Genomic DNA, 24,262 nt, shown 5'->3' with positions numbered 1-24,262 from the left:
GTCGTTGTGTTTTTGAATTTGTTGTTGTGTTTAATGATTTTCTGTTGTGTTTTTGAATTTGCAGTTGTGTTTTTGAATTTGTTGTTGTGTTTAGTGATTTGCTGTTGTGTTTTTGAATTTGCAGTTGTGTTTTTGAATTTGTTGTTGTGTTTAGTGATTTGCTGTTGTGTTTTTGAATTTGCAGTTGTGTTTTTGAATTTGTTGTTGTATTTAATGATTTGCTGTTGTGTTTTTGAATTTGCAGTTGTGTTTTTCAATTTGTTGTTGTGTTTAGTAATTTGTTGTTGTGTTTTTGGATTTGCAGTTGTGTTTTTGAATTTGTTGTTGTGTTTAATGATTTGTTGTTGTGGTTTGCACTTCAGGGCCACCGTACTTCTTTTATGAATTGGCTCAGGAAAAGAGCCAATTCTTAAAAGATGGAATATTATTCCGTCGCACCGGAGGCGCCACCTGTCGCCTCCGGTGCGACAGGTGGCGCTATTCTGCCTGAACACCAGATATAAAACCGGAAATGAAAAGAGACGCTCTCGGGTCACCGGCTGCATAGACGTAGTAAGTAGGCTCAGAAACCGAGATTTAATATGTCACGTATTGTGGCCATTGATTCCCGTTGAAATACCGAGTGAAAGTCGTGTTTTTACTCCTGTTACGTCACAACTGAGGCGCAGATTTCATGGTTTTAGCAGCACTGAGTGATGCGGTTACACAGCCGCACTTCACATACCACGTCAGGCGGAAGAACAAGTAGGTCCCGTTAGACATCAACGAATGTATCATCTTTAGCGGAACATGATGTCAACATTATGTGAAATCCAAATTTCCAGTAAAGCTGTCGACCTTTTACCACCAGACGAGGCTATAGGAAGCGATACGTGTGCTGTCGGAATGCTGACTGGTTTCGTATCGATGCGCACGTCTCGTCCTCCGCCCACATTAGCAACTCCATACTGTCCCATAACCAGTAGCTTTAGCTTTTTGTCCTCAACAAATGGTTGCAATGGTTAAAACGGGTAACTGTCTCCATTGCAGGGTTGGAGGGTGTCCCGCTGCGATCAGCTGCTGCTGCAGTAACGTCCTGATGGTCAAACCAGTCCTGCTGTAAAGACCACGTCAGCGTACAAAGCTGCGAAATCTGCTGGAAACCAGGAATAATTCCTCTGGTCAGTAAGTCTCCTCAATGTATTTAAAATGCAAACTGCACACATGTTTTAAACCTGGTCAGTAAGTCTCCTCAATGTATTTAAAACGCAAACTGCACACATGTTTTAAACCTGGTCAGTAAGTCTCCTCAATGTATTTAAAATGCAAACTGCACACATGTTTTAAACCTGGTCAGTTAGTCTCCTCAATGTATTTAAAACGCAAACTGCACACATGTTTTAAACCTGGTCAGTAAGTCTCCTCAATGTATTTAAAATGCAAACTGCACACATGTTTTAAACCTGGTCAGTAAGTCTCCTCAATGTATTTAAAATGCAAACTGCACACATGTTTTAAACCTGGTCAGTAAGTCTCCTCAATGTATTTAAAACGCAAACTGCACACATGTTTTAAACCTGGTCAGTAAGTCTCCTCAATGTGTTTAAAACGCAAACTGCACACATGTTTTAAACCTGGTCTGTAAGTCTCCTCAATGTGTTTAAAACGCAAACTGCACACATGTTTTAAACCTGGTCTGTAAGTCTCCTCAATGTGTTTAAAACGCAAACTGCACACATGTTTTAAACCTGGTCAGTAAGTCTCCTCAATGTGTTTAAAACGCAAACTGCACACATGTTTTAAACCTGGTCAGTAAGTCTCCTCAATGTATTTAAAACGCAAACTGCACACATGTTTTAAACCTGGTCAGTAAGTCTCCTCAATGTATTTAAAACGCAAACTGCACACATGTTTTAAACCTGGTCAGTAAGTCTCCTCAATGTGTTTAAAATGCAAACTGCACACATGTTTTAAACCTGGTCAGTAAGTCTCCTCAAGATCTTTCAATTACACACTGCACTCATTTAAACCTGGTCAAAATCTCAAGGTCTTTTAGACACACTGTACACAATATTTTTATATTAATAAGGTTTAATTTTCGTCTTTGATAAGTTGATTCTTTTTATGTGCTGTTCCTATATCATAGTTTCTTTATATAATGATGGTCTGCAAAAAACAAAACAATATTGTAATATTGGCATCAGAAAAGCCGTGCAAAATATAACTTAATTGATCCAAATCATTCCCAATTATGTCTCATAATGACTAAAAGTTTAAGAGCATGAGGCAAGATTCCCTATTTGTGACCTTCCTTGTTGAGACAAGAAGGTCTCTGTCTTCAGCTTGGGGCCTTGAATGGGAGTCATATTGAAATAGTAGCTTAACTACAAGCGTAACTGTAACACTTGTTTTTGCTCCTGTTTTCACCACCTGAACTCAAAAGGTCTAAGTCTTTTTGTATGTACACAAAAGACCTGTTTCTCTCAAATATAGTTGTCTGCACACCGATATAGATTTAGAGTTCTTCTTTGCGGAGATAATCAATTCGGCTCAAAGGTGTGGCAGCTCACAATGCTGATAATCGTGCTGTCTACACAATTATTACACAGTTGTGACTTGGGCTGGCCACAATATAAAAGCCATTCTAAAATGTGTAGTTTTCTCTCAGCACGGTGCCATTGGCATACTGATGGCAGAAATGTTCATAAAAGCATGGATACGCACATCCGCATACACTTTTCTTTTGTAAATCACAGTCTACCTGAAAGGTTGTGCATATCCCCCCTCAAAACGCCCGCATTCTACCATAAATGGTCAATGCAAAGTGAGTCTCTACATCTCAATAAACCTGCAGATCGCTGGTATTTGATGCTAAATCGTGGCAGAAAAGACGAGGAAAAGGAATTTTACGACGAGTGAAATAGTCATGGGGGAGGTAGAGGCCAGGAAAATGATATTATTTGGTTGGTAGCAGTATTGGAATCACTAATTAAAGAAAAAATAAGTGATTGGCAGTGCGTCACAGAGTTCAGTGACTGTAGAGGTGAAGAAGAGTGATCTGGAAGTGGAGGCCAGAGAAGAGTGACATCATGGGGGTCAGAGGACTGACAGCAGACTGATAAAGTACAGCTTTATCTGTATGTTAAATGTATAAATTAAATATGTCAAGAGGGAATTGTGAAAAGGCTCAGTGGACTTGGTATTGTGTCCTCAGTGGATGGAGAGCTGGAAGCAGTGTGTGACGAGGAGATCATCCGTGCACCAGGGCCCTGTGCACTACCCGAGCACATGACTGTACCAGCGCATCCACAGTGTAGCATTACACACGGCTGTCACCACGTTCTTTCTATGATTTCTCAGCAGTGGAACTGCTTGTCACTTTTTCACATTCGATACCAATACTGCAGACTTGAGGATCGGCCAATTCCGATACCAATCTGATTCTTTGTGTCACTCTGAAATAGGTCTGGGCAAGAAACCGAACATTTGCCGATACCTACATTTATGAAAATGACCAATCTCATTTTGCCCATTTTGGTATATTCGGTGTTTAAAAAAAGAAGAAGAAAAGAAACGTTGGTTTTGAGTGTGTGGAGGTAGCATGTCCCTTAAGACTCACGTGAGACACGTGACTCCACACCATCCAAGTCTGTAACAAAAATGGAGAGGAGACGATGGAGGACAGTTCAGAAATTCTCTCCGCTGCTGCGGTGGCTGAAGTGAACGGCTTTATAAGCGATCGAAGCAACTCCTCTTTGATCGTCCATATTTAGAATCAGCGGGCAGAGTGATGCGAGCTGCGGGAATTCGCACCTTCATCGTGGGCAGAGCGCCGTGGGGCATTCTTCAGGCTGGACGTCGGAACCTGTAACTTCTTTCAGGAGAATTAGGTTAGATAGGCCTTTTTTCATATCGCTGTGGAGAAATCCTGTGTTTCCAGACGAAGTCACGGTCTAATCCGCTCTGTCCTCATTTCAAGTCATCTGTGCTCATCAGCTCTTCAATACATCTTAACTAAAAGTACTTCATTTGTATTTTCTTCATTTATTTTCAGACAGTATAGTTTTGTAGTCCTTTAAAATAGCAATAAATACAGTAGGTCCAGGGGAGTCATACTCTCAATATAACTGCCACATCAAGTGGCCAAACCTTTTTTTATTGCAGGGGGTGCAGTGGAGCAGTTATCGTCCATTTCTCGTTATGGAGGTGAACTGCTCAATATATCCTGGTATATATTTCAGGCCATGTCACCCAGCCCTACTCTGAAAGTTGTTAATACGTGGATGTAATTTGCTTGATACTGACATGTAAAAACATCACGCTCACGGTACAACTATTCTGGTCCCCTGAAGAAAGATGGAAAACATGTGACCACAACTGAAGTTATGCATAACTGCTTTGGCTTTATTAAAACTTAAAGCTCTTAGCAACATTTGTAAACACAACAGACCCATTCAAATGTTTGAATTAAAATAAAAGTGCAAATATTTACATGAAATTAAATAATTCCGGTGTATAAACAGAAAAGTCACATTATACCTCAATGACATTGCAAAGCTCCAGTAAATAACTTTATGAATGGCATAAAATAATGGCATCCCCACTAGAATAATGTAGGTAGATGCAAGTGACTCATGGCTTCTTAAGACACACAAGCAAAACAAAACGCTCTAGGCTCTACACCTGAGGCCTGGACTACGAAGCGTGATCAACATATCCAGGACCCTGTTACTACGAAGCGAGTTATCACCTCTCTGGTTCAACCCAGACCTACGTCCGCACAAAGACACACAGAAATCCTGCAGCACAGTTTACAGATTACTGAAGGAATGAGGATTCTCTGATAAAATGAAGAAGTAAAACACATCCAGCAGCTAAAAGCAACACTGCTGCTGCAGCCATAGTCGGAATGTTCCTGACTTGTTAATGGTGACTTCGTGAGATTATATGATATGAACAGATTTATGCGAAAAAAACATTTATCAGACATATTTTTACAGCTGTCAAAGTTAGTGGCTGAAAATAGGAAGTTTTTTTGAATGCTCCGAAAGGGTTAATTGATCAGCAGACAGCACGGCAGCGTGATCACTCACTTTCACTTTATTACAGCACAAATGTGTCCGGATGGACTTCCTCACTGCTTTTAGTTTCCATTTTCCATCCAGTTGTTTTGAGGCCCAGTTTCTCTTGCGTGAGTTTTTTGTAATGGGATATTAATTCATCAAGATGATGGGATGAGTAGATCTGGTTCCATAAATTCATGTTTCTTCAGTTCTGTGAGGTGAGATCATCAACCTCATCATCACAGATCAAGCTTTGTGGAGATAAACAGGCTTGGAACAAGTAAGCCCGACAAACGGCGCTCTGCCCACGCTGAAGGCAGCTTGTGTCACTCTGCACGCTGATCCTCAATACAGACAATTTGCTTCGATGGCTTCTAAAGCCGCTCACTTCAGCCACCGCAGCAGCCGCTACACCCTCTGAACCGTCCTCCATCGCCTTTCTCCATTTTTGTTACAGACTGGATGGGGTGGAGTTGCATCTCTTACGCAGTCTTAAATGGACATGCTATCTACACACGCTCAAAACCAACGTTTCACCGATAATATACTGACATGGGCAAAATGATGTCAGTAAATTTCGGTATCTGTACATTTTCGGTTTATTGCCCAGGCCTACAGTGTAACACATAAACATTGTGCTGTCATGGCTCACTGTATACCGCTGCAGTCTGCCTGTTTACAATTGTGTGGATCAATAAATCTGATATGCGAAGACATTAAATGTATGAGATGAATTTGGCTTGCCGTATTTTCCACACTGTGGAGTGTACCTGAATGTAAGCCGCACCTGCAAAACCAAACAAAAACAAACGCATATAAGCCGCACTTGACGATAAGCCACACGTGTCCACGTTGTAATGGGGCAAGAATTTCACTGCAGGAACACGGGGATTGCTCATATTTTCATCAATTCTTGCAAATCTGTCTTTCATAGCGCTGGAGCTGCACAACACACCGCTGTGTTCTGCATCTCCTGGGCCTGCTTTGAAGCCCAAGATAGACCGAGAGACAGATACATGGCCACCAAGCATTTGATCTCTGTTGATAAAGTATTCTATCAGTTGTTTGCTGATTGTGATTCTGAGGAAGAAGATTTCTCAGCCACGGAGTCCAGCACTCTAGTTTACGTGATGCACCTGAAGGCATCATCCACGACGGTCAGCTCTTGGAGCTCCGGGCCACGGGAAACAGCCTCAAGACAAGCTCACCAAGAGCAGAAATGTCACTTTTAAGGCACGTTTTGGGGAAGCAGAGGCACTAAAAACAGCATGTCTCTACCAGAAGTAGAATCTGGAGGCATGAAGCCCGTTAACCCGTAAAAATCCATCAATTAGCCACATCATGTTATAAGCCTCAGGGTTCAAACCATTGGAAAAAAGTTGTGGCTTATTGTCTGGAAAGTACAGTAAATTTTCCATCTCACCATCTGTGCCGCCACTTCCCCCCATGTCACATTGTCCCGCAAATTGTTTGGGATCACAAACTTTGCATGGGAAGTGGCGTACTCATCTCTCAGGACCCGTTTTGGTAGTAAGCAATCTTTATAAATGAGGCCCCAGGACCTCCTCATTCAGCATCTTCACCTCCAAGAGTGTATGAAACCAGCCACCCAGACACCTGCTGCAAACAATCGCTTTGCAGAACCAAAGAATTTATGCACAAACTGTCAGAAATCGTCTAAGGGAAGTTTCTCTACATGTTCGCTGTCATCACTGGGGTGTCCACCTGTCTGCAGGTCGTCCTCATCGGGGTGTCCACCTGTCTGCAGGTCGTCCTCATCGGGGTGTCCACCTGTCTGCAGGTCGTCCTCATCGGGGTCTGCCCCAAAACAAACACTGACCAGAGAGTAAGTAACGAAGAAACACGGCTCATTGATTGGTCCAGACCAACAGTAGAAGTCCTGCCACTAGGGATGCACCGATCCAGGTTTTTTCACTTCTGAATCCAATCCTGATACCTGAATTTGTATATCTGCCAATACCAATACTATTCCGATACCAGAAGTGTTTGCTTTAACCTGCTGGGCCTCAAGCATTTTGTTCCATTTTTCACTACAATTAAATTTTCCTTTATATCTCAAATATAAAATCCATAAGCCTTGCCTTGTTTGGTGTCATTTTGTTCAGGACAACCTCATAAATGCAGCTCTGAAGTATTGTTTTCAGTTTGGCATACTTTATTAACACAGTGGATCTAAAAACACAATAAAACTACAAATTCGGTTGTCGAAAAACGTTCTAGACATGCTCAACAAATCATTTATTTTACTTGTGAAGTAAATCTAAACTATAATTTAAAATTGATCAAAACAAGACTGAATATACGGTTCTATACAGATATTTACCGTGAAATAGAAGCACTGCCTCGGGCGTTTTTGTAAAACTATTTGCAAAAGGTCACACATATAATGTCAGGTGAAGACAAATGATTTGTGCCACTCAAAAAAACAGATTGTGTCCAACACAACACAGAGGGACACGTCACAGGCAGGACATTTCCATGAAGTGTTTTTCCTTTTCTTGTGTTCCTGCAGGCAATGTTTACATTTTAGCCTTTGGCTGTTGTGGTGGAGCTGGAATGATGAGGACAGGGTGGGGGACACGTCTCCTGGTCTGGGGGACACCTGTCCTGGTCTGGGGGACACCTCTCTCCTCTCTTCCAAAACAAAGCTCTGGTCTTCAATATTGCCATCAGAATCACTCTCAAACTCAGTGTCAGACTCGATGCTCTGCTCCTTCTTCAAAAAAAAAAAGTCGGAGCATCTGATTGACGTTCATAAGGCGTCATTGTTTTGATAGGGGGGGAAAAGAGTTCACTTGAAACCAAAAAACACTCTAATCTCACTCACTACACACTCACTACACACCAACTATACACTAACTTCATGGTCAAATCATGATAATAATCGCTTTTTCTCTGATATAAATCTCACCTCACTCTCGCTGTCTCCCTCTGTTTACTTTTTCACGGGTGAACTAAACAAAATGACACCTCCCACTATGGAAACTTTTGATTGGACATGGGCTCTTCTTCTCAACCAATGAGTGAAAGGTATACTGGCACATTACAAGTGTTGTTTTTTTTGCTGCTCCGTTACTTTCACTTTCACTCCTGACCGGTCTTCTGCACCTGACGCACTAAAATGTCGCGGAAAAACACGGACACAGTTTTCTTCATATCGCCACTTTTATTTGGGCGATCAACATCATTTTAAAACGATCTTGTAATTTTATATCGGCACTTTCGTCACGGATTGAAACACTGGACCAGATGACGCTGTGCTTGTGATGCTACTGCTTTTTAAAACGGTCATGTGATGAGGACGCACCAGTCCGTCCGCCGGCCTCAGAGGTTAATATCATAACTATCACTATTGTTTTTATATGAGCCCGTAATAAACTCCTTTTTAAAGTAAAGTATGAATGTATGCATGTATTCTCCCAAAAGGCAACTTGAGCTTAGTATAAGGACAGAAAAGGAAATGGTACAAACAATTTTTGTTCACTTTGGACAATGTGGAGGTCTGCGTGACGTCGTCATCTCATAATAAACTAGTTCTATCTTTAAAACCTCACAATCACTTTATTAATCCCTGGGGAAATTATTTAGCAACGCAGCACAAACTGCAGTGTTTCCAGTTCTAACGCAACACAAATGATTGGGACTATTTTCAGAGAGTTTAGCGTGGAGGACGACGCAGCTTCACGGAGGTGTGAGTTTCCTGCTGCCGCAGAGGAGCGAGCTGTTCGTTATTTTGATGCCACGGTCAGCGCTGTTGTCAGTGAGCTGGCATTTTAAAACGGTTGATGCTTTGTTGATGCTTTGTGGCGTTTTGAGTGTGAAATCTGACCAAACGGTGACATGTTGTCATGAAAAGTTGGATAGGACAGTGCTACTTCCCGAGCCTGCTCCCTGGCTGTAAACTGTGGAATGGAAATCTCCTCAGGTTGGATTGGAAATTTCTGATGCATGAATTGTGTTCATAGCGGAACCTGATACTGACACTGGATCAGATTGGCTGCATCCCTACCTGCCACTTTCGCCCATGGTGGCTGGGCCAGTTCTCTCCAGGCTAATGGATAGCCACAAGCAACTGGGATATGAAGTCTTGATCTCTCCCATCAAGTCTTTGCATCAGGTTCTGATACCAACAGAATTCGGTTGTGTGTGTTGAGGCTCTGTGGCTAACCGTGGCTAGCTATGTGTAGCATTACATGCTACGTGTACATGCTCATGGTTGTAATAAAGAAATTCAAGTTTAAAAGGATTTCATCATGGTTTACTTCATAATCCCCATTTCCACCACACAGAAAGTGCTGGAATGGGCAGGTATAGTCCGTTACGGTTCGGGTTTCCACCGCAGGAATTTGTGATTTTCCAGAAACAACCGCTGCAAAGGTGGTCGCTTTTCCGCCCCCCCTCCGTCGGGGTTCTCAGGACCATGGCATGGGTCTGAGTTTGAAGAGCCGTCTGCTGATTGGTCAGTGATTTATCACACGCCCTCAATATTTTAATATATCGGCTGGACGAATCCTCTGATGTTAACGTATTCAGCTTAGCACTGGTTGTTTTTTTCTTTTATTGTCTTTGCTGCTCAACTTTAATGTTGGTCATAAAAGAGCGGATGTGAGGCCGGGGGTGACCGGAACTTTCTGTTTGCAGCATAGTGTCAGTGTGCCGCATGCCGAGTCTTTGTATCATGTCTGAGGTTTCTGTTCAAATGCGATGCAGCGGCGGTCAGCGTTCTGTTTAACCGCGGTCAGCGCCGCTGCATCGCGTTTGAACAGAAAGCTGGGCGTCCCACTGCCCGTGGTCGGGCAGAAGGCGGACGCGATGCAAAGAGACGCTCGGAGCAGCCTGCTTGTCCGGCGTTTGAGCAGAAAGCTCAGGGCTCCTGTGTCCCGGTGCAGCATCCCAGCGCAGCTCTGTGCCGCGGCCAGCCGGGGCGCGCCTGGGTGTGGGGCAAGTCACCGGAGCGTTCGGCCAGCCGGGGCGCGCCTGGGTGTGGGGCAAGTCACCGGAGCGTTCGGCCAGCCGGGGCGCGCCTGGGTGTGGGGCAAGTCACCGGAGCGTTCGGACAGCCGGGGCGCGCCTGGGTGTGGGGCAAGTCACCGGAGCGTTCGGCCAGCCGGGCCGCGCTTGGGTGTGGGGCAAGTCACCGGAGCGTTCGGCCAGCCGGGGCGCGCCTGGGTGTGGGGCAAGTCACTGGAGCGTTCGGCCAGCCGGGGCGCGCTTGGGTGTGGGGCAAGTCACCGGAGCGTTCGGCCAGCCGGGGCGCGCCTGGGTGTGGGGCAAGTCACCGGAGCGTTCGGCCAGCCGGGGCGCGCTTGGGTGTGGGGCAAGTCACCGGAGCGTTCGGCCAGCCGGGGCGCGCTTGGGTGTGGGGCAAGTCACCGGAGCGTTCGGCCAGCCGGGGCGCGCCTGGGTGTGGGGCAAGTCACCGGAGCGTTCGGCCAGCCGGGGAGCGCCTGGGTGTGGGGCAAGTCACCGGAGCGTTCGGACAGCCGGGGAGCGCCTGGGTGTGGGGCAAGTCACCGGAGCGTTCGGACAGCCGGGGAGCGCCTGGGTGTGGGGCAAGTCACCGGAGCGTTCGGACAGCCGGGGCGCGCTTGGGTGTGGGGCAAGTCACCGGAGCGTTCGGACAGCCGGGGCGCGCCTGGGTGTGGGGCAAGTCACCGGAGCGTTCGGCCAGCCCTACTACAAGCCCCGCCTACTCTTTAAGAGCCTTTCTGCAGTGGAAACAGGTACCGGATTTGGCTCTGGTTATGCTTTGCCGTACCGCTCCGTTCCGTCCCTGCACTCTTTGTGCGGTGGAAATGGGGCTATAGATTGAGAATTGAACCTTCCACAATATTGATGTTGGAGGAGCAGCTCGTTGCTCTGCTTTCCCCACTCCAGGTGGTTAGCATGTTGGCTAGTGCTAGCTGACCGGCTGGGACTTGTGTCTGCCTTCAAAAGGTGAATTCTCCGTCTCTGGATGACAACACACGGCCCACCTTTCTATGTACACACTGGTACACTTCAGTACTCGCAAAGTTGATCATCGCTGCTCCGTGAGCCGCTAATAAAGGACGAAGAGGTGGTGCCAAAGTAAATCTCAGGTCTGATTTCCAGAGCCAGTCACAGTTAAGGAACATGCAGAATCATGAGAATAAATATGCAACAGTACCTACCTCTTCCGATAAAGTTAATGTTGTGCTTTTCAATTTGTGTTTAGTGATTTGTTGTTGTGTTTAGTAATTTGTTATGTTTAGTGATTTGTTGTTGCGTTTACTGATTTGTTGTTGTGGTTTGTACTTCAGGGCCACCCCATCAGAGGGGCCGATGGCGCAAAATGGCAGCCTTGCTTCCGTCAGTCTGCCCCAGGGCAGCTGTGGCTACCGACGTAGTTTACCACCATCCAGTATGGAATGAATGAATAATGCACTGCAAAGCATGTTAGTGTCAAGAAAAGTGCTATATAAAACCAATGCACTATTATTATTATTAATGTAATACCACTGCGGCTATCCAACGTGTACAGCCCTATGCCACATGTCATATGGCGTAGGGCTGCTCATTTAATCACATTTTTATCGTGATTATGATTTTGGCTCCAGACGATCTCAAAATGTATATATAATTTTATATATAATCAAGGAAAATCATTTGTGATACATTTCCTGTGCAGCCTCCACTGTCAGACAGGAAATGACAACACATTTAACCCAAATACGCAGGCGTGAGCTACATGGTAGTAAGTTGCTACTTTAAAATTTCCAGAAAAGTTATGACTATGGTTTCTTACATGTGTTGACATACCTGCCGTAAACTAACATATATTGATGATGCAAATAACGGCGTGTTACACCAATGGTTTAGGTTACGTGTCATTTTAAAGCTAAGTGATTCCAACGGTGGCTATCAATAAAGCATTGTAGGTTTAACTTTTGTCAGTTCAAAACATAAAGTAACTTTGTATATCCAATGGATGAAACAGTTTGTAAAGAGTGCAGCAAATGATAAACCCTCCATGCAGTAGCTAATGCATTGCAATGAAGTAGAAAATGTGTTTTTCTCAGCTTGTAAACTTTTTAGAGAAGTGTGGTTCTCACAGGACAGCCAAAGTATCAACATATAATGTAAAGCAACATTATTCATTACTGTAGTTTGTTATCTAAAGTTATTTCTTGTTTTCAAAGGCTTGAGTGCAGTACAACAGTTTATATTTTACTACTACATTACAAGATATTTATATATATTCAACAGGAGTTTTGTTTTTTTGGACATGTTCAATAAACACTGCTCCAAATTCAAAGACATAATTGTGATTTCAGTATTGCCCAAAATAATCACGAATAGGATTTTTTTCCAGAATGGAGCAGCCCCAATATGGCGCTAACTGGGGGTGTAACGGTACACAAACATCTGGGTTCGGTACGTACCTCGGTACAGAAGTCATGGGTTGGTACAGTTTGGTACTCAGTTAAGGGGAAAATGAAAAAAAACGTTTTACTTGCCCAGACAAATTTGGACTTGCCCGAAGTTTAATGGGAATTCATAACTATGGTAATGTATGAATTCGACCAACATAACTTTAATAATCAAGATATCTCAATGAAACTTTCAGGGAAGCCGTATCTCTTTATACTCTTCAATCTTAAGGAATAATAATATATACTGTATTTTATGTTTGTTCTTCACAGCAAAGAGCCCAGAGTTAAATGAACTCCCCCAGAGTTAAATGAACTCCCACAGAGTTAAATGAACTCCCACAGAGTTAAATGAACTCCCCCAGAGTTAAATGAACTCCCACAGAGTTAAATGAACTCCCCCAGAGTTAAATGAACTCCCCCAGAGTTGAATGAACTCCCACAGAGTTAAATGAACTCCCCCAGAGTTAAATGAACTCCCCCAGAGTTAAATGAACTCCCCCAGAGTTGAATGAACTCCCACAGAGTTAAATGAACTCCCCCAGAGTTAAATGAACTCCCACAGAGTTGAATGAACTCCCACAGAGTTAAATGAACTCCCCCAGAGTTAAATGAACTCCCCCAGAGTTGAATGAACTCCCACAGAGTTAAATGAACTCCCCCAGAGTTAAATGAACTCCCCCAGAGTTGAATGAACTCCCACAGAGTTGAATGAACTCCCCCAGAGTTGAATGAACTCCCCCAGAGTTGAATGAACTCCCACAGAGTTAAATGAACTCCCCCAGAGTTGAATGAACTCCCACAGAGTTGAATGAACTCCCACAGTGTTTATGTGAGGCCGACCTCTGGGCTTTTTGCTGTGTTGGTCTGAACATTTTTTTTATACTCTAAAGATTGGCACTGTCACACTCTACTACTACACACTGTTGTTTGGTCTGGAATCCATGTTCTCCTTCAAGCAGCATCTCCCCAAACAGAACAGGCTGCATGAACAATGGCAAGTTAATAAAACATCATGGGGGGGGGGGGGGGGGGGGCGGCGACCTGAGGGCTGCAAGCCTCAGGTAGGAAAAGCCCTATCATTGGTCAGGCCTGACCCAAACTGCCTCGCAACCAACTGCCCCCCCACTTCTCAAACTGGTCTCCTAGCAGGGACCAGGTCTTTGCAGCACCGGGAGACCAAGAGAGCACAAAGTGGACCACAAGAACCAAACCACAGTTCAGCCTGCTGGCCAGCAGAACACACTGTTTGGACTATCCTTTTTCTCTTTTCCCTTTTTCTTTTTGTGGATCCTGGGGGCCAGACGCAAAGCCACATCTCCGCCAGCCCACTGGATCTCTGTGTGGAGAACAGAGTCTCGCCAGAACTTTCCTCCCTCTCTCTCGCTCTCTCTCGTTCCCCTTCATTACCCCCTCATGTGTGCGCCGCCGCATGTGTTCACTGATTGAGATAAGCTCTCCACATAGCCACATTTAGCATCCGAACCGCTAACTTGTGCCGCCATGACACCTCCGTATCGTCACCGGAGTTTGACTGCATGTCTCAACATCCAGTTAAACTCTGGCGTTACAGTAATGATTCTCCCCGGTGAGACCACTTGTTCCGAGCGTCCCCCGGGCATGCGCGCAACAGCCATCTTGTTTACCTGGTCGAGCATCCCCAGAAAGAGCGAGTCAAACACCTCTAGTGGCTGCGTGGGCCATCGCAATCTCTCTTTACGCCCACCTGGTGGTTGCAACGAGTCATTGCGCTCTCCCTCCGCATGCCGCCAGTGGTCATCACCGTCACCACCGCGAACCAGACGCCTGCCTCCCTCTGCTGTCCGTTCGAGATCATTACACCCACTCACACTGACCCTCCAAGGTCCGCCGCCACCTGGTGGACACTCGTGGTCATTACATCCCCACTCAGACACACACACACACACACACACACACACACACACACACACACACCCTCTTTCTTTGTACATAGTGTTGCTGTTTAGTAGATTGGATCTCCGTGTTAGATGATGTTGTTACTTGATTGTGTTGATTTCTGAGATGATTTCAGAGTTATTTATAAATTAATGCATTTTTGTGAATAAACGCCTGTTAGCTGAATTGATCGATTCCTGGTAATTATTGTGTATTTATTGTTGACAATTCACTGGTTTGTAACAGTCTGAGCTTGAATCTCACACCTTCCCTTTTATTTAAGATTGTTATATTTTGCACAGGAATATTAACTTTACTTAAATAACCCTTTTTACAAATAACACTATTTTGGTATTGGATATTTCCAGTTTAGCTGGTGGTGCCCCAATTTCATTATTATTTGATAAATATCCAATTTATTCAAATTTATATATTTTTTATTAATAAATTTTTTATAATTCATTAACTTTTAAGTAATTACTCAATTACTCTAGGAGTTGTTAATGAGTCAATGACCTTTACTCCCATTAATTAAATTTTTTATAAATTACTTCCAGTCATCTATTACGTTCAGTCATTTTAATGCTAATAACCATAAATCCCAACACTGCCTGTCCCTGTTCCTTCTTTTCTTCCTGCTCGATCAACTTTATTTCACCCATAAAAAGTTATGAAACTTCGACGTTAGAAAGTCGAAATAATCAAAAATACGTCATTTTATTTTAAGTTGTTTTTATGTGTTGAATTCGAGTGAGTTCTTAATACATTCCAGTGACGATCTGAATGTTGACGGAAGTGAACAATTTAAAATTGCAGACGATGAGTTCCCCCGACTACGTAATTCGACGGATTCCTGAGGAATTTCGCAACGCTATCCAATCAGAATGCATGTTTTCCAGCGCGTCACTGACCAGAACGGGGAACACGAATCGGAAATAAAATAGCAGCCGCGATTGCCCACGGTCGTCACGTACTATCATCAGCAATCACGTGATCGCTCTCTCGGGGCGAGAAATGGCCGCGCCCGGTGATGGCGTGATCCATTTACGCTATCACGAGCCTGTTCAGGCAAGTTGGGAGGATAATTCAGTTGCCTGAGCAAAGCACTGCTAGCCCCCGGACATTCGGGAAAGCCATAATGTCGAGCCCTGGTCTTAAAATATTTGTACTGCGGTACACCTCTGGACCTGACCGAACGGTACGAGTACCAGTACGTACATTGTTACACCCTTAGCGGTAACTCACAATCACACACCCATCTCAGTAGAAGCCACGCCCCTATGCCAGAACAGGTTCAAACATTTGAAAAATCCAATCTGAAAGTGAAAAAGTATTTGGGATTTGAATGTGAAAAAAATAAGATCCTAATCTGAAAACATTAATCCTGCAACTGACAAAACGCCTATATTTTAAAATATATATATTTAAGAGTGAAAAGTGAAAATAAAGGATTTTATCAAAAGAATTCCAGAGCTGAATCCAAATTATATGTAAGGTGAAAAAACTTTTCGTACACTTATGTTTATTTTGAATACAGTATTTTTAATTTTTCAAAATTGAAGACCAAACCTTGAACATACAGTTTTACAATATGTTTTTTCAATCACGTTTTCAAATGAACAAACCTTTTGGCCTCCATATATTTGGACATATTTTACGCGCAAAACAAAGCAACATTGAAACGTGCAATGTTTGCAAAGCCATTGTACAGCCAGACGTCACCCTTTTTAAACTCCAGCTCGTCATGGAGAACAGCACTGACAGCGGCATCAAAACGATGACAAGCTTGTTCCTCCACGCTGTAGCCGGCGATTCACACCCCCGTGAAGTTCTGTCTTACTCCACGCTAAACTCTGAAAATAGTCCCAATTGTTTGTGCTGCGTTGCTGAAGAATTTCTGCAGCGATTAAAGTGATTCTGAGGTTGTAAAGATATAACAAGTTTATTATATGATGATGTCATGCAGACTGCCCACATTGTCCAAAATGAAAAAATAAAAGGTTGTACCGTTTCCTTTTCTGACCTTATGCTAACCTTAAGTTGTCTTGACAGAATACATGCATACATTCTTACATGTCATACTTGCCTGGAGAGAGGAGTTTACTACAGCCTCATCAAATCAACAATATTGATAATATTAACATAGATCTGATATTGGAATAGCATCGGTATTGGCAGGTATCCAAGTTCAGGTATTGGGGTCGGTGCATCCCTTGACCAGATGTCAAGCGCTTTTCTTGCTACTTCTTCCTCACTACTCCTCGTCTGCCTCCCAAGTTATTCATTTTCTCACCTGATATGAGATTAGACACGGATCAGAGCTGAAGGGAGAGTTCACAGATGCTCAAATGAAGCAGACCTTCCCAGAAATTTGCTGAAGAGAAAACTCTGGATCCAACAGAGAGCTGTGAACGCACACGTGCAATGATTCCTGCTGTCTATTCAGCATCTTGATCTGCATCCTGTGAGGTGGATGAATGATCTCAGCAAAGGAAAAGTTCTGACGAACACAGATTGAGACAAGTCCGTGAACAGTATTCGAGAGATAAGCCTTTTGTGTACATAGAAAAAGTGTCACATCAGCTCATGAAAAATGGAAGCAAAAAAGGTGTTGTTTGTATTTGTATTCAGTGTATGCCCGCCGTCTGTCCCACAGCAGCAGTCACTGGCTCCAGTTATCAAGCGTTAATGTAGACTGAATGGAAAACTCTATTATTTACAATTCTTTGAGGGTCAGAGTTACCTGTTCACCGTCGTGTGACAGTACAGATCACTCATCGCTCACTGACCAACACACAGCAGTGTATTCATTTTCATTTTAACGACAATATAAGACTTCATTGTAACACATATTTTCACTGTTCATACTGCATGAATGCTCAGACGGAAGAACTTGTGTTGCATGTTATGAGAAAATATTCTTTTTTTCCCCCTCTAGATGTCCAATAGCAACATGTATGTCTGGAAGAATAGACTCTGTTTGAGCCAGAGGGAACCAGAATCTTTAGAGGTTACAGAAGAACTGGAACAACCACAGATTCTGCAAATTAAAGAGGAACCAGAGGACCCAGAGTTTCCACAGGTTATAGAGGTGACAGAAGAACCAGAGCTTTTGTTTGTGAAAGAGGAACCCGAGGATCCAGAGCTTCCCTGGGTCCTTGAGGAAGGAGAGATTCCACAGGTCTTGGTGGAACAGGAGGAAGTGGAGCTTCCTCAGATAAAAGAGGAACCGGAGGACCCAGAGCTGCTTCAGGTCATAGTGGAACAGGAGGAACTGGAGCTTCCACTGGTTATAGAGGAGCCGGAAGAATCATGCACCAGTCCAGGAGCAGAGCAGCTTGTAATCAACCCAGATGTTAACATGTTCAGGTGGTCTTATGAGGAAACCTACCGCAATGAGAAGCTTCTCTCTAAAAGCTGTGTACCCTCTGAGAGACGAGAGCAGACAGGAACCGACGATGATGAGGGCTCGAATAGTAATGAAAAGTTTAATCCAAATAATAGTCGCATGACAAATGTAGACACCAGCACCATCTCAACGACTCTGTTTAATACTGACAAAACTAAAAAGCCTGTCAAATGTACTATATGTGAAGAAGTTTTCAGGGACAGGTACCACATGAAGAAGCATCGCAGAGTCCACACAAATGAGAATTGTTGTGAAATATGTGGGAAAAGTTTCAGTCACAGCAGCGCTCTAACCAAACACATGAGGATTCACACGGGTGAGAAGCCATACTCTTGTGAAATATGTGGCAAAAGTTTCAGTCAGAGTAGTAATTTGACTGGCCACATGAGAATTCACACAGGTGAGAAGCCGTATTCTTGCGAAACTTGTGGGAAACGTTTCAGTCACAGTTGGAATTTAAACGACCACATGAGAACTCATACAGGTGATAAACCATATTCCTGTGAAACCTGCGGAAAAAAGTTTAGTCAAAGTTGTAATTTAACGAAGCACATGAGAATTCACACGGATGAGAGGCCGTATTCTTGTGAAACGTGTGGTAAGAGTTTCTGTCAGAGTAGTGCCTTGACGAAGCATGTGAGGATTCACACAAATGAGAGGCCGTTTGCTTGTCAGACATGCGGGAAAAGTTTCAGTCACAGTTGGAATTTGACGAACCACATGAGAACTCACACAGGTGAGAAGCCATATATATGTAGGACCTGTGGGAAAGGCTTCAGTCACAGCGGGGATCTGACCAGGCACGGGAGGGTTCACAATAAAGAAGTGGTGGTTTGGAAGAATCTGTGGAACCAAGCTTGGAGTAACGTGTGTGAGGAGAAATCAGTGCAGCCAAGCTTGGAGTAAGAAGAGTTGTTTGATTCAGAGCGAATGCTTGCAAGGGATTTCATTTATGTGAACAGCAACACAGGGATGCCTTAAATCGTTTCGCATTAGTTTTTGGTCAAATGAGATGCAACTCAAATTTTTCTCTGTTTATTGTTTTTCATTATTTTAGATTGTTTTATTATTTAAGTTTTACTGCATATACATTTTGCAAATTAAAATTCACGTAAACGATGTTCCCGAATTTAGTTTTCACAAGTAATATATTTTTTTATAATTATTCTAGTATTTTTTTAATATATAGTAAAACATTGAACCATTGATCTATATTATTTCATGCCTTATTTTTGTTTATTACATTTTACATTTTTTTTATTTTACATTTTTTTCTCATTTAGATTTAAAGAAAAAATATAAAAGAAACTGGTAATGGTTAATTTTGTGATGATTAGATTGACTGTTTGCAAACTTGGGCATTAGAATAAATATATTTGGAACATGCACAATTTAAAGATATAACTTGTAAAAATATATTAAGTCATGTTTTACAATATATGTCTTGGTAAACCTTCAAAGGAATTCAATAACACAAATGGAATACTCAATTCCAGAAAGGTGAGGATGTTTTAAAGCATCTAGGCGTGTGAAATGTTCAAATTTAATCAAACTCAATCTAAAAATATAAACTCATACGTTCCACTGACATTGGGGGAAAATGCTTAAAAATGAGAGAATGGAACTCTAAGAAATACAAATCAAGATGAAGCGAAGTAACAATTCAAGAATAATGTGTGATAACATAAACTTGGATACAATTTGAATCCGACGGTCAGAAGATTGAAGAAGTTTGGCCAAACCTCAATACCACCATTAAGGAGTTCTGCAATCTTCTGACAGCAGTGCTTTAAAATCCTGGACTCAAGAACCCCTCGACAAACGCATTACCTGTGAATTTAAACTGGTCCCACCACAGTATGTGGCGAGGTGGGAGAGTACGGTACGGCAAAGCACATCCAGACCCAACTCTGTCATGCGGTCCAAATCATGGCCAATTTTCAGCCGAACTCTGCATTTTTCCAAGATTCGACTTTCGAGTGAACGTTCAAAAGTCGCGTCTTGCGTACTCTTAAGTTCGTTTGACACATGAGTCTGAGCATTCAGAGCTCAGTGACGACAGGCAGCCTTCCTAATCCAGCTGCCCGCATCTTCTCAACGTTGTAGATCAGAAAGCTGCCAGCCTCAATCAGCAGCATACCTGCTGTCATGAATCCAAATATGTAGAGGTCTTCCATGCCCTCGATGGAAAGAACGGCCAAACACAGGGACCTCCAAGTACCCCAGGAAACGAGCGTGTATCCGGCAGCAAACATCCCATCGGGACATGCGGGCTCTCCCTTGCCCGAGCATCGCGTCGTAAATATTTGGCCGATCGTATTGAGAGACCAGCTGATCAATTTCATGGTTCCGGTTTTGGGCCAGGTGGGAATGTAAAGAGAGGCTCTTGTTAGATTCTGACACGAGACAGTACAAGATAGGAAGCAGCAAGCAGGGGAGAGGAGAGAAAAGCACACACAAACTCCTGGATTAATGATGAATGAGCTAAAACTGCTCATTGATATAGCAAATCAAACTCTCAAAAAGCTTGTACAAACCCCATATCTTGTGTGCAACAGAAGAGAACGTTTTTGTCAGTTGTACCAACACTATCTAAATATGAGCAGAGTTGTCTTCTTCTTTAAGGTTGCAGCTCCAGACGAATTTTGTTTGGTTTAAAGTGATAAACGCATCCCTTCAGGTCAAAGGTTACACACCTGCTCTGGGTCAAGTCAAGAACTGTTCTGTGGACTGATGAATCACAATGTGTAAAATTGAACATCTGTAATGGCGTGAGTGCATGTTTAGTCGTAGAAATGAGATGGAGGGAGAGAGCGCATCTAAAAAGACAATGCGTGAACTAATCCTCATTTGAAAGTACAGCGTGTTGCTTCTGCTCCAGTCTGAGGGGTCCAGCGTTCTTCTTCCTGGACTGTCTGCTGTCATTGGACTGATGACTCTTGTGATGACTGCAGACCCGGAAGTCTTGTTCTGTCATTTCATCTGTTTCTCTGTCATTGTAAATAAAATCATTCTGAAATCTTCAACTTCTCCATGTATACCAAAGTACACAATTTAGAAAGTCCTTGAGTACCAGCAGAGGAATCCATCATGTATTTTCACTTTAGTGAAACAATGTACAAAGTCGGGCTGTAAGATATCAGTTATTATGACTTGTGATAAATAAACATATGCTTAAGAAATACCAGTGCTCTTTCTCTTCTTGGACCCAGTTTTAGCAGTTTGTTTTTTCTTTTTGATAAACAGCTGTTTCAACAGTCTGTTGATTGTGTTTCAGTGATTTTTCATTGGTTTTCATGCTCCTGATTTCTGTCGTCACCACATTTGATGTAATGTTGAAATAATGAAATGAAACCGGTGCCCACAGGTGGGTGCTGCTCAAGGTGGCAATTCTACCGGGGAGGAACCAATCACCGTACACGTGACATGGATAATTACAAGGCTTCTGTGACTGCGCCGCTCAGTGTAATCTTGTAAAGCCCGATTCACACGGCAGCATAGTTAGGTCCATTTTGGCCCAGATTCTCTCCTTGAGGACGCTCAGATCATCACAAGATAATCTTATCAGATATTGTGTGGTGTGTTAAGACTGCTCTCGTCTGTTCAGAAGGATGTCAGGACCGTTCCAATCTCGATTCGGGGATGTGGATTGTTTTGGCCCGGGTTCTCACCATGTGTGGTGTCCGCAGAGGGGACAAGGAGCACAAGCCTGCTGAATGTGACGTGTAGCCAATCAGAAAGCGAGGCGAGGAAACGCCGGACCGGTAGCACGCAGGGAATCCAAGAATCAAAACAGCTGTCATGACGAACCAACACTTCTTTTTAAAACGTGTTTTTTCTAGATAAAAACACACCACAAACGATCGCCATTGCATCCTGTTCGTCCACCAGGTTTGTTGACTCTGGAATCACGTTTGAACTCGAGAGGTTTTGTGAGATTTCTCATCTGATCTGGGGATGTTCGCGAGTGAACTCGGTTCATGTGTGGTGTGTTGATGTTGCTGAGTGGCTGCACATAGAACACTACAACCAAAACTGTTAAACCTGGGATTATCTATCGCCATGTGTGGTCTCTTAAATTTGGGAAATCTGCTGACAATTTTATAATCCTGCCATGTGAACCGGGCTTAAGTAAAAGTTTTGGTCCAACAGCAGGGGCAACAGGTCATTAGGGGCAGGTTGGGCTGAGCCCCCCCTTGTTACATCAGAAAGGACAGCATGCATAATATGCTATTAATTCTTTCACATTATCTATATTTTCTTGCCTGTGACTAAAATGTCCTCCTAAATTGCACAGGATTAGTGTGTGAGGATTTTATTTCCTGGTCATTGGTCTCCTCTTGCTGCTTCAGGCTGTGCTTTCTCCTGATCCACACCTATGGTGTATGAGTGTAGCTCGCCCCTCTCTCACCATGCAGTGTGTATTGCGTGCAGTAATGTGTAAGTGTTCACGTTCAGGCTGTGGCTCCGTTCATTCAGATCACATGATTTTGATGGGGCTTGAAGCCCGAAGCCCCACTAACAATGTCATTTCGAAGCTCAGAGCTGATTGGCTGTCGCTGATTGAGGCACTGCTTCACAGAACTGGAAAAAGTCGTCACAAATACCAGCTTGTTAGCAGCTAAAGCTAACAAACAGTTAAGAATCAAAATATCTGTTGGGATCTCACAAGACCACAGAAAGTTTGTTCATTTCTAGGGAAAGACAATTTTTATTTGTCATGATACAGTCATGACATGAATTCTGACCCAGGAATGTGATTGACCATCACACCCAGTGTGTGGGGGGGGGGGGGACCTTTTGTCACAGCAGACCCTCCCCCACTTTCTGCTGAAAAGACACTTCCCCCATGCACTCAGCCAGTTACTGATTGGTTGAAGCTCTCAGGATTCGACACCTTTGAATCCACACACTTGCAACAAAAGCCTACAAAAAACGGTTTTGCAGTAATTCGTCTCCTGTGAACACCCAGGAAGAGCTGCTTCCCAGCAAGCTCAGCTCACCCAGCGTTAGCATACAGCTAACACCAGAGGCCTGCAACCAGGGGCCTTCACTCCTCAACTCCTCTGCTGACCCGACCACGAGGGTCAGACCTTCCCAGGACCCAGAGACCAGCACCCAGAGTCTGATCTCCCATCAACCAGGAAAACCAACCAGTTCCTCCAGGACGGACCAGGGAAACGACGCCTCACAGAACTTCTTTGTGTTTTCCTGAACCAGCAGGAAAACCATCACAGACCTGAGCGACCAGCTCCTCAGTCTGGACAAAGGAACAACCAGGAGCTGCAAAGAAGGACTCCTGAAACATCAACTTCATCTTCTTCTCCTCAGCCTGCAGAACCAGCAACCACAGTTAGCAGGAGGTGCTAACTACAGGAGAAGACACCAGCTTCCCTCCAGCAGGACAACAACCGAACTCCTTCAAGGAAGTGGGAACAACAACTGGGCTTTACCTGAGATTAGTTAAACCTGATGCTATGATAGAACTGTTTAACTTTATGAAGATGTGTTGATTCTGTTACAGTGATTGAGTTCTATTGATGATGATATTAGGAGCAGTTATCAACCTGTAAACCAACGTTAGCTCTGCCACAGACACAGGGTCTGCATGCTAATCTTTGCTTTACTAACTAGTTAACTCACAATCCTACACATATCACATCAAAGACAACATCACACAGTAACTGAACACCATCTGACGACTCCTGACGTTTTACAAAACAAGTCTCATTCACATCAAGTCATTCTAGAAATGGTCCTTTAGCAGAGACACACAGGAAGCAGACACTAAAGACTAGCTTCCATGTTCCATTGTTCTCCAGCACATGGTGGAGACTCAGGACAGACTTCCTGCTCTCTGATAACCTCCATCTGAATGTAGTTTCTTGTGATCAGCCATCTTGTTTTGTAGTTCCATCACACATCACACACACACTCTCCCCCTCTCTCTCTCTCTCCACACACACACACACCCAGCTGTATATAGGTAGTTAGAATCTGTGTTTAATTGTTTTCATTGTAAATAAATATAATGTTTGGAATCATACTTGCTGTGTTATTAATGAGCACAAAGGTGAATGAAATGTCGACTCTTCTGTGTCAAGAACTCCAAAATCCTTCAAGCTTTACTTTTAATTCTGGTAATTGTAATTGTAAAATTAAAAGGGATGTACATATTTATTTACATGCCTTTTACAGGGGGAAGTAAAACATGGATAAACACAAATGTGAAATTGTTGCATTTTATAATACTCAAATTCTTCAATGATTTACAATACTAATTTCCTGCATATACATTTTTTGAGTAATTAATTTCTTTTTCATTGTGAGAATTTTGGGTCCTCTATATTTGTATGCCCCCAATTAGTGAAGTCAATAGCGAATAGACTCTAAAAACGTTTTTTATATTGTTACCACTAGTCAGTGGAAAACTACATAGGAATGAGGTCATATCAACAAACAACAATGATTAATTGGGAGGG

At 43.3% G+C, this 24,262-nt stretch overlaps 1 long non-coding RNA gene across 1 annotated transcript; it reads left to right on the top strand.

Moving 5' to 3' along the window:
* The first annotated feature begins 502 nt into the window (after positions 1 to 502).
* On the top strand, positions 503 to 18,121 carry LOC308135271. Its single transcript, XR_013936789.1, has 4 exons — positions 503 to 552; positions 1,030 to 1,160; positions 6,778 to 6,888; positions 17,310 to 18,121. It is a non-coding gene; the product is annotated as an uncharacterized lncRNA (long non-coding RNA).
* Positions 18,122 to 24,262: the final 6,141 nt, after the last annotated feature.

This window comes from Blennius ocellaris, assembly GCF_963422515.1.
Source record: "Blennius ocellaris genome assembly, chromosome: 10".
NCBI lineage: Eukaryota > Metazoa > Chordata > Actinopteri > Blenniiformes > Blenniidae > Blennius > Blennius ocellaris.
The sequence above is the reverse complement of the archived record's forward strand: the minus strand, read 5'-3'. Positions and strand labels throughout refer to the sequence as shown.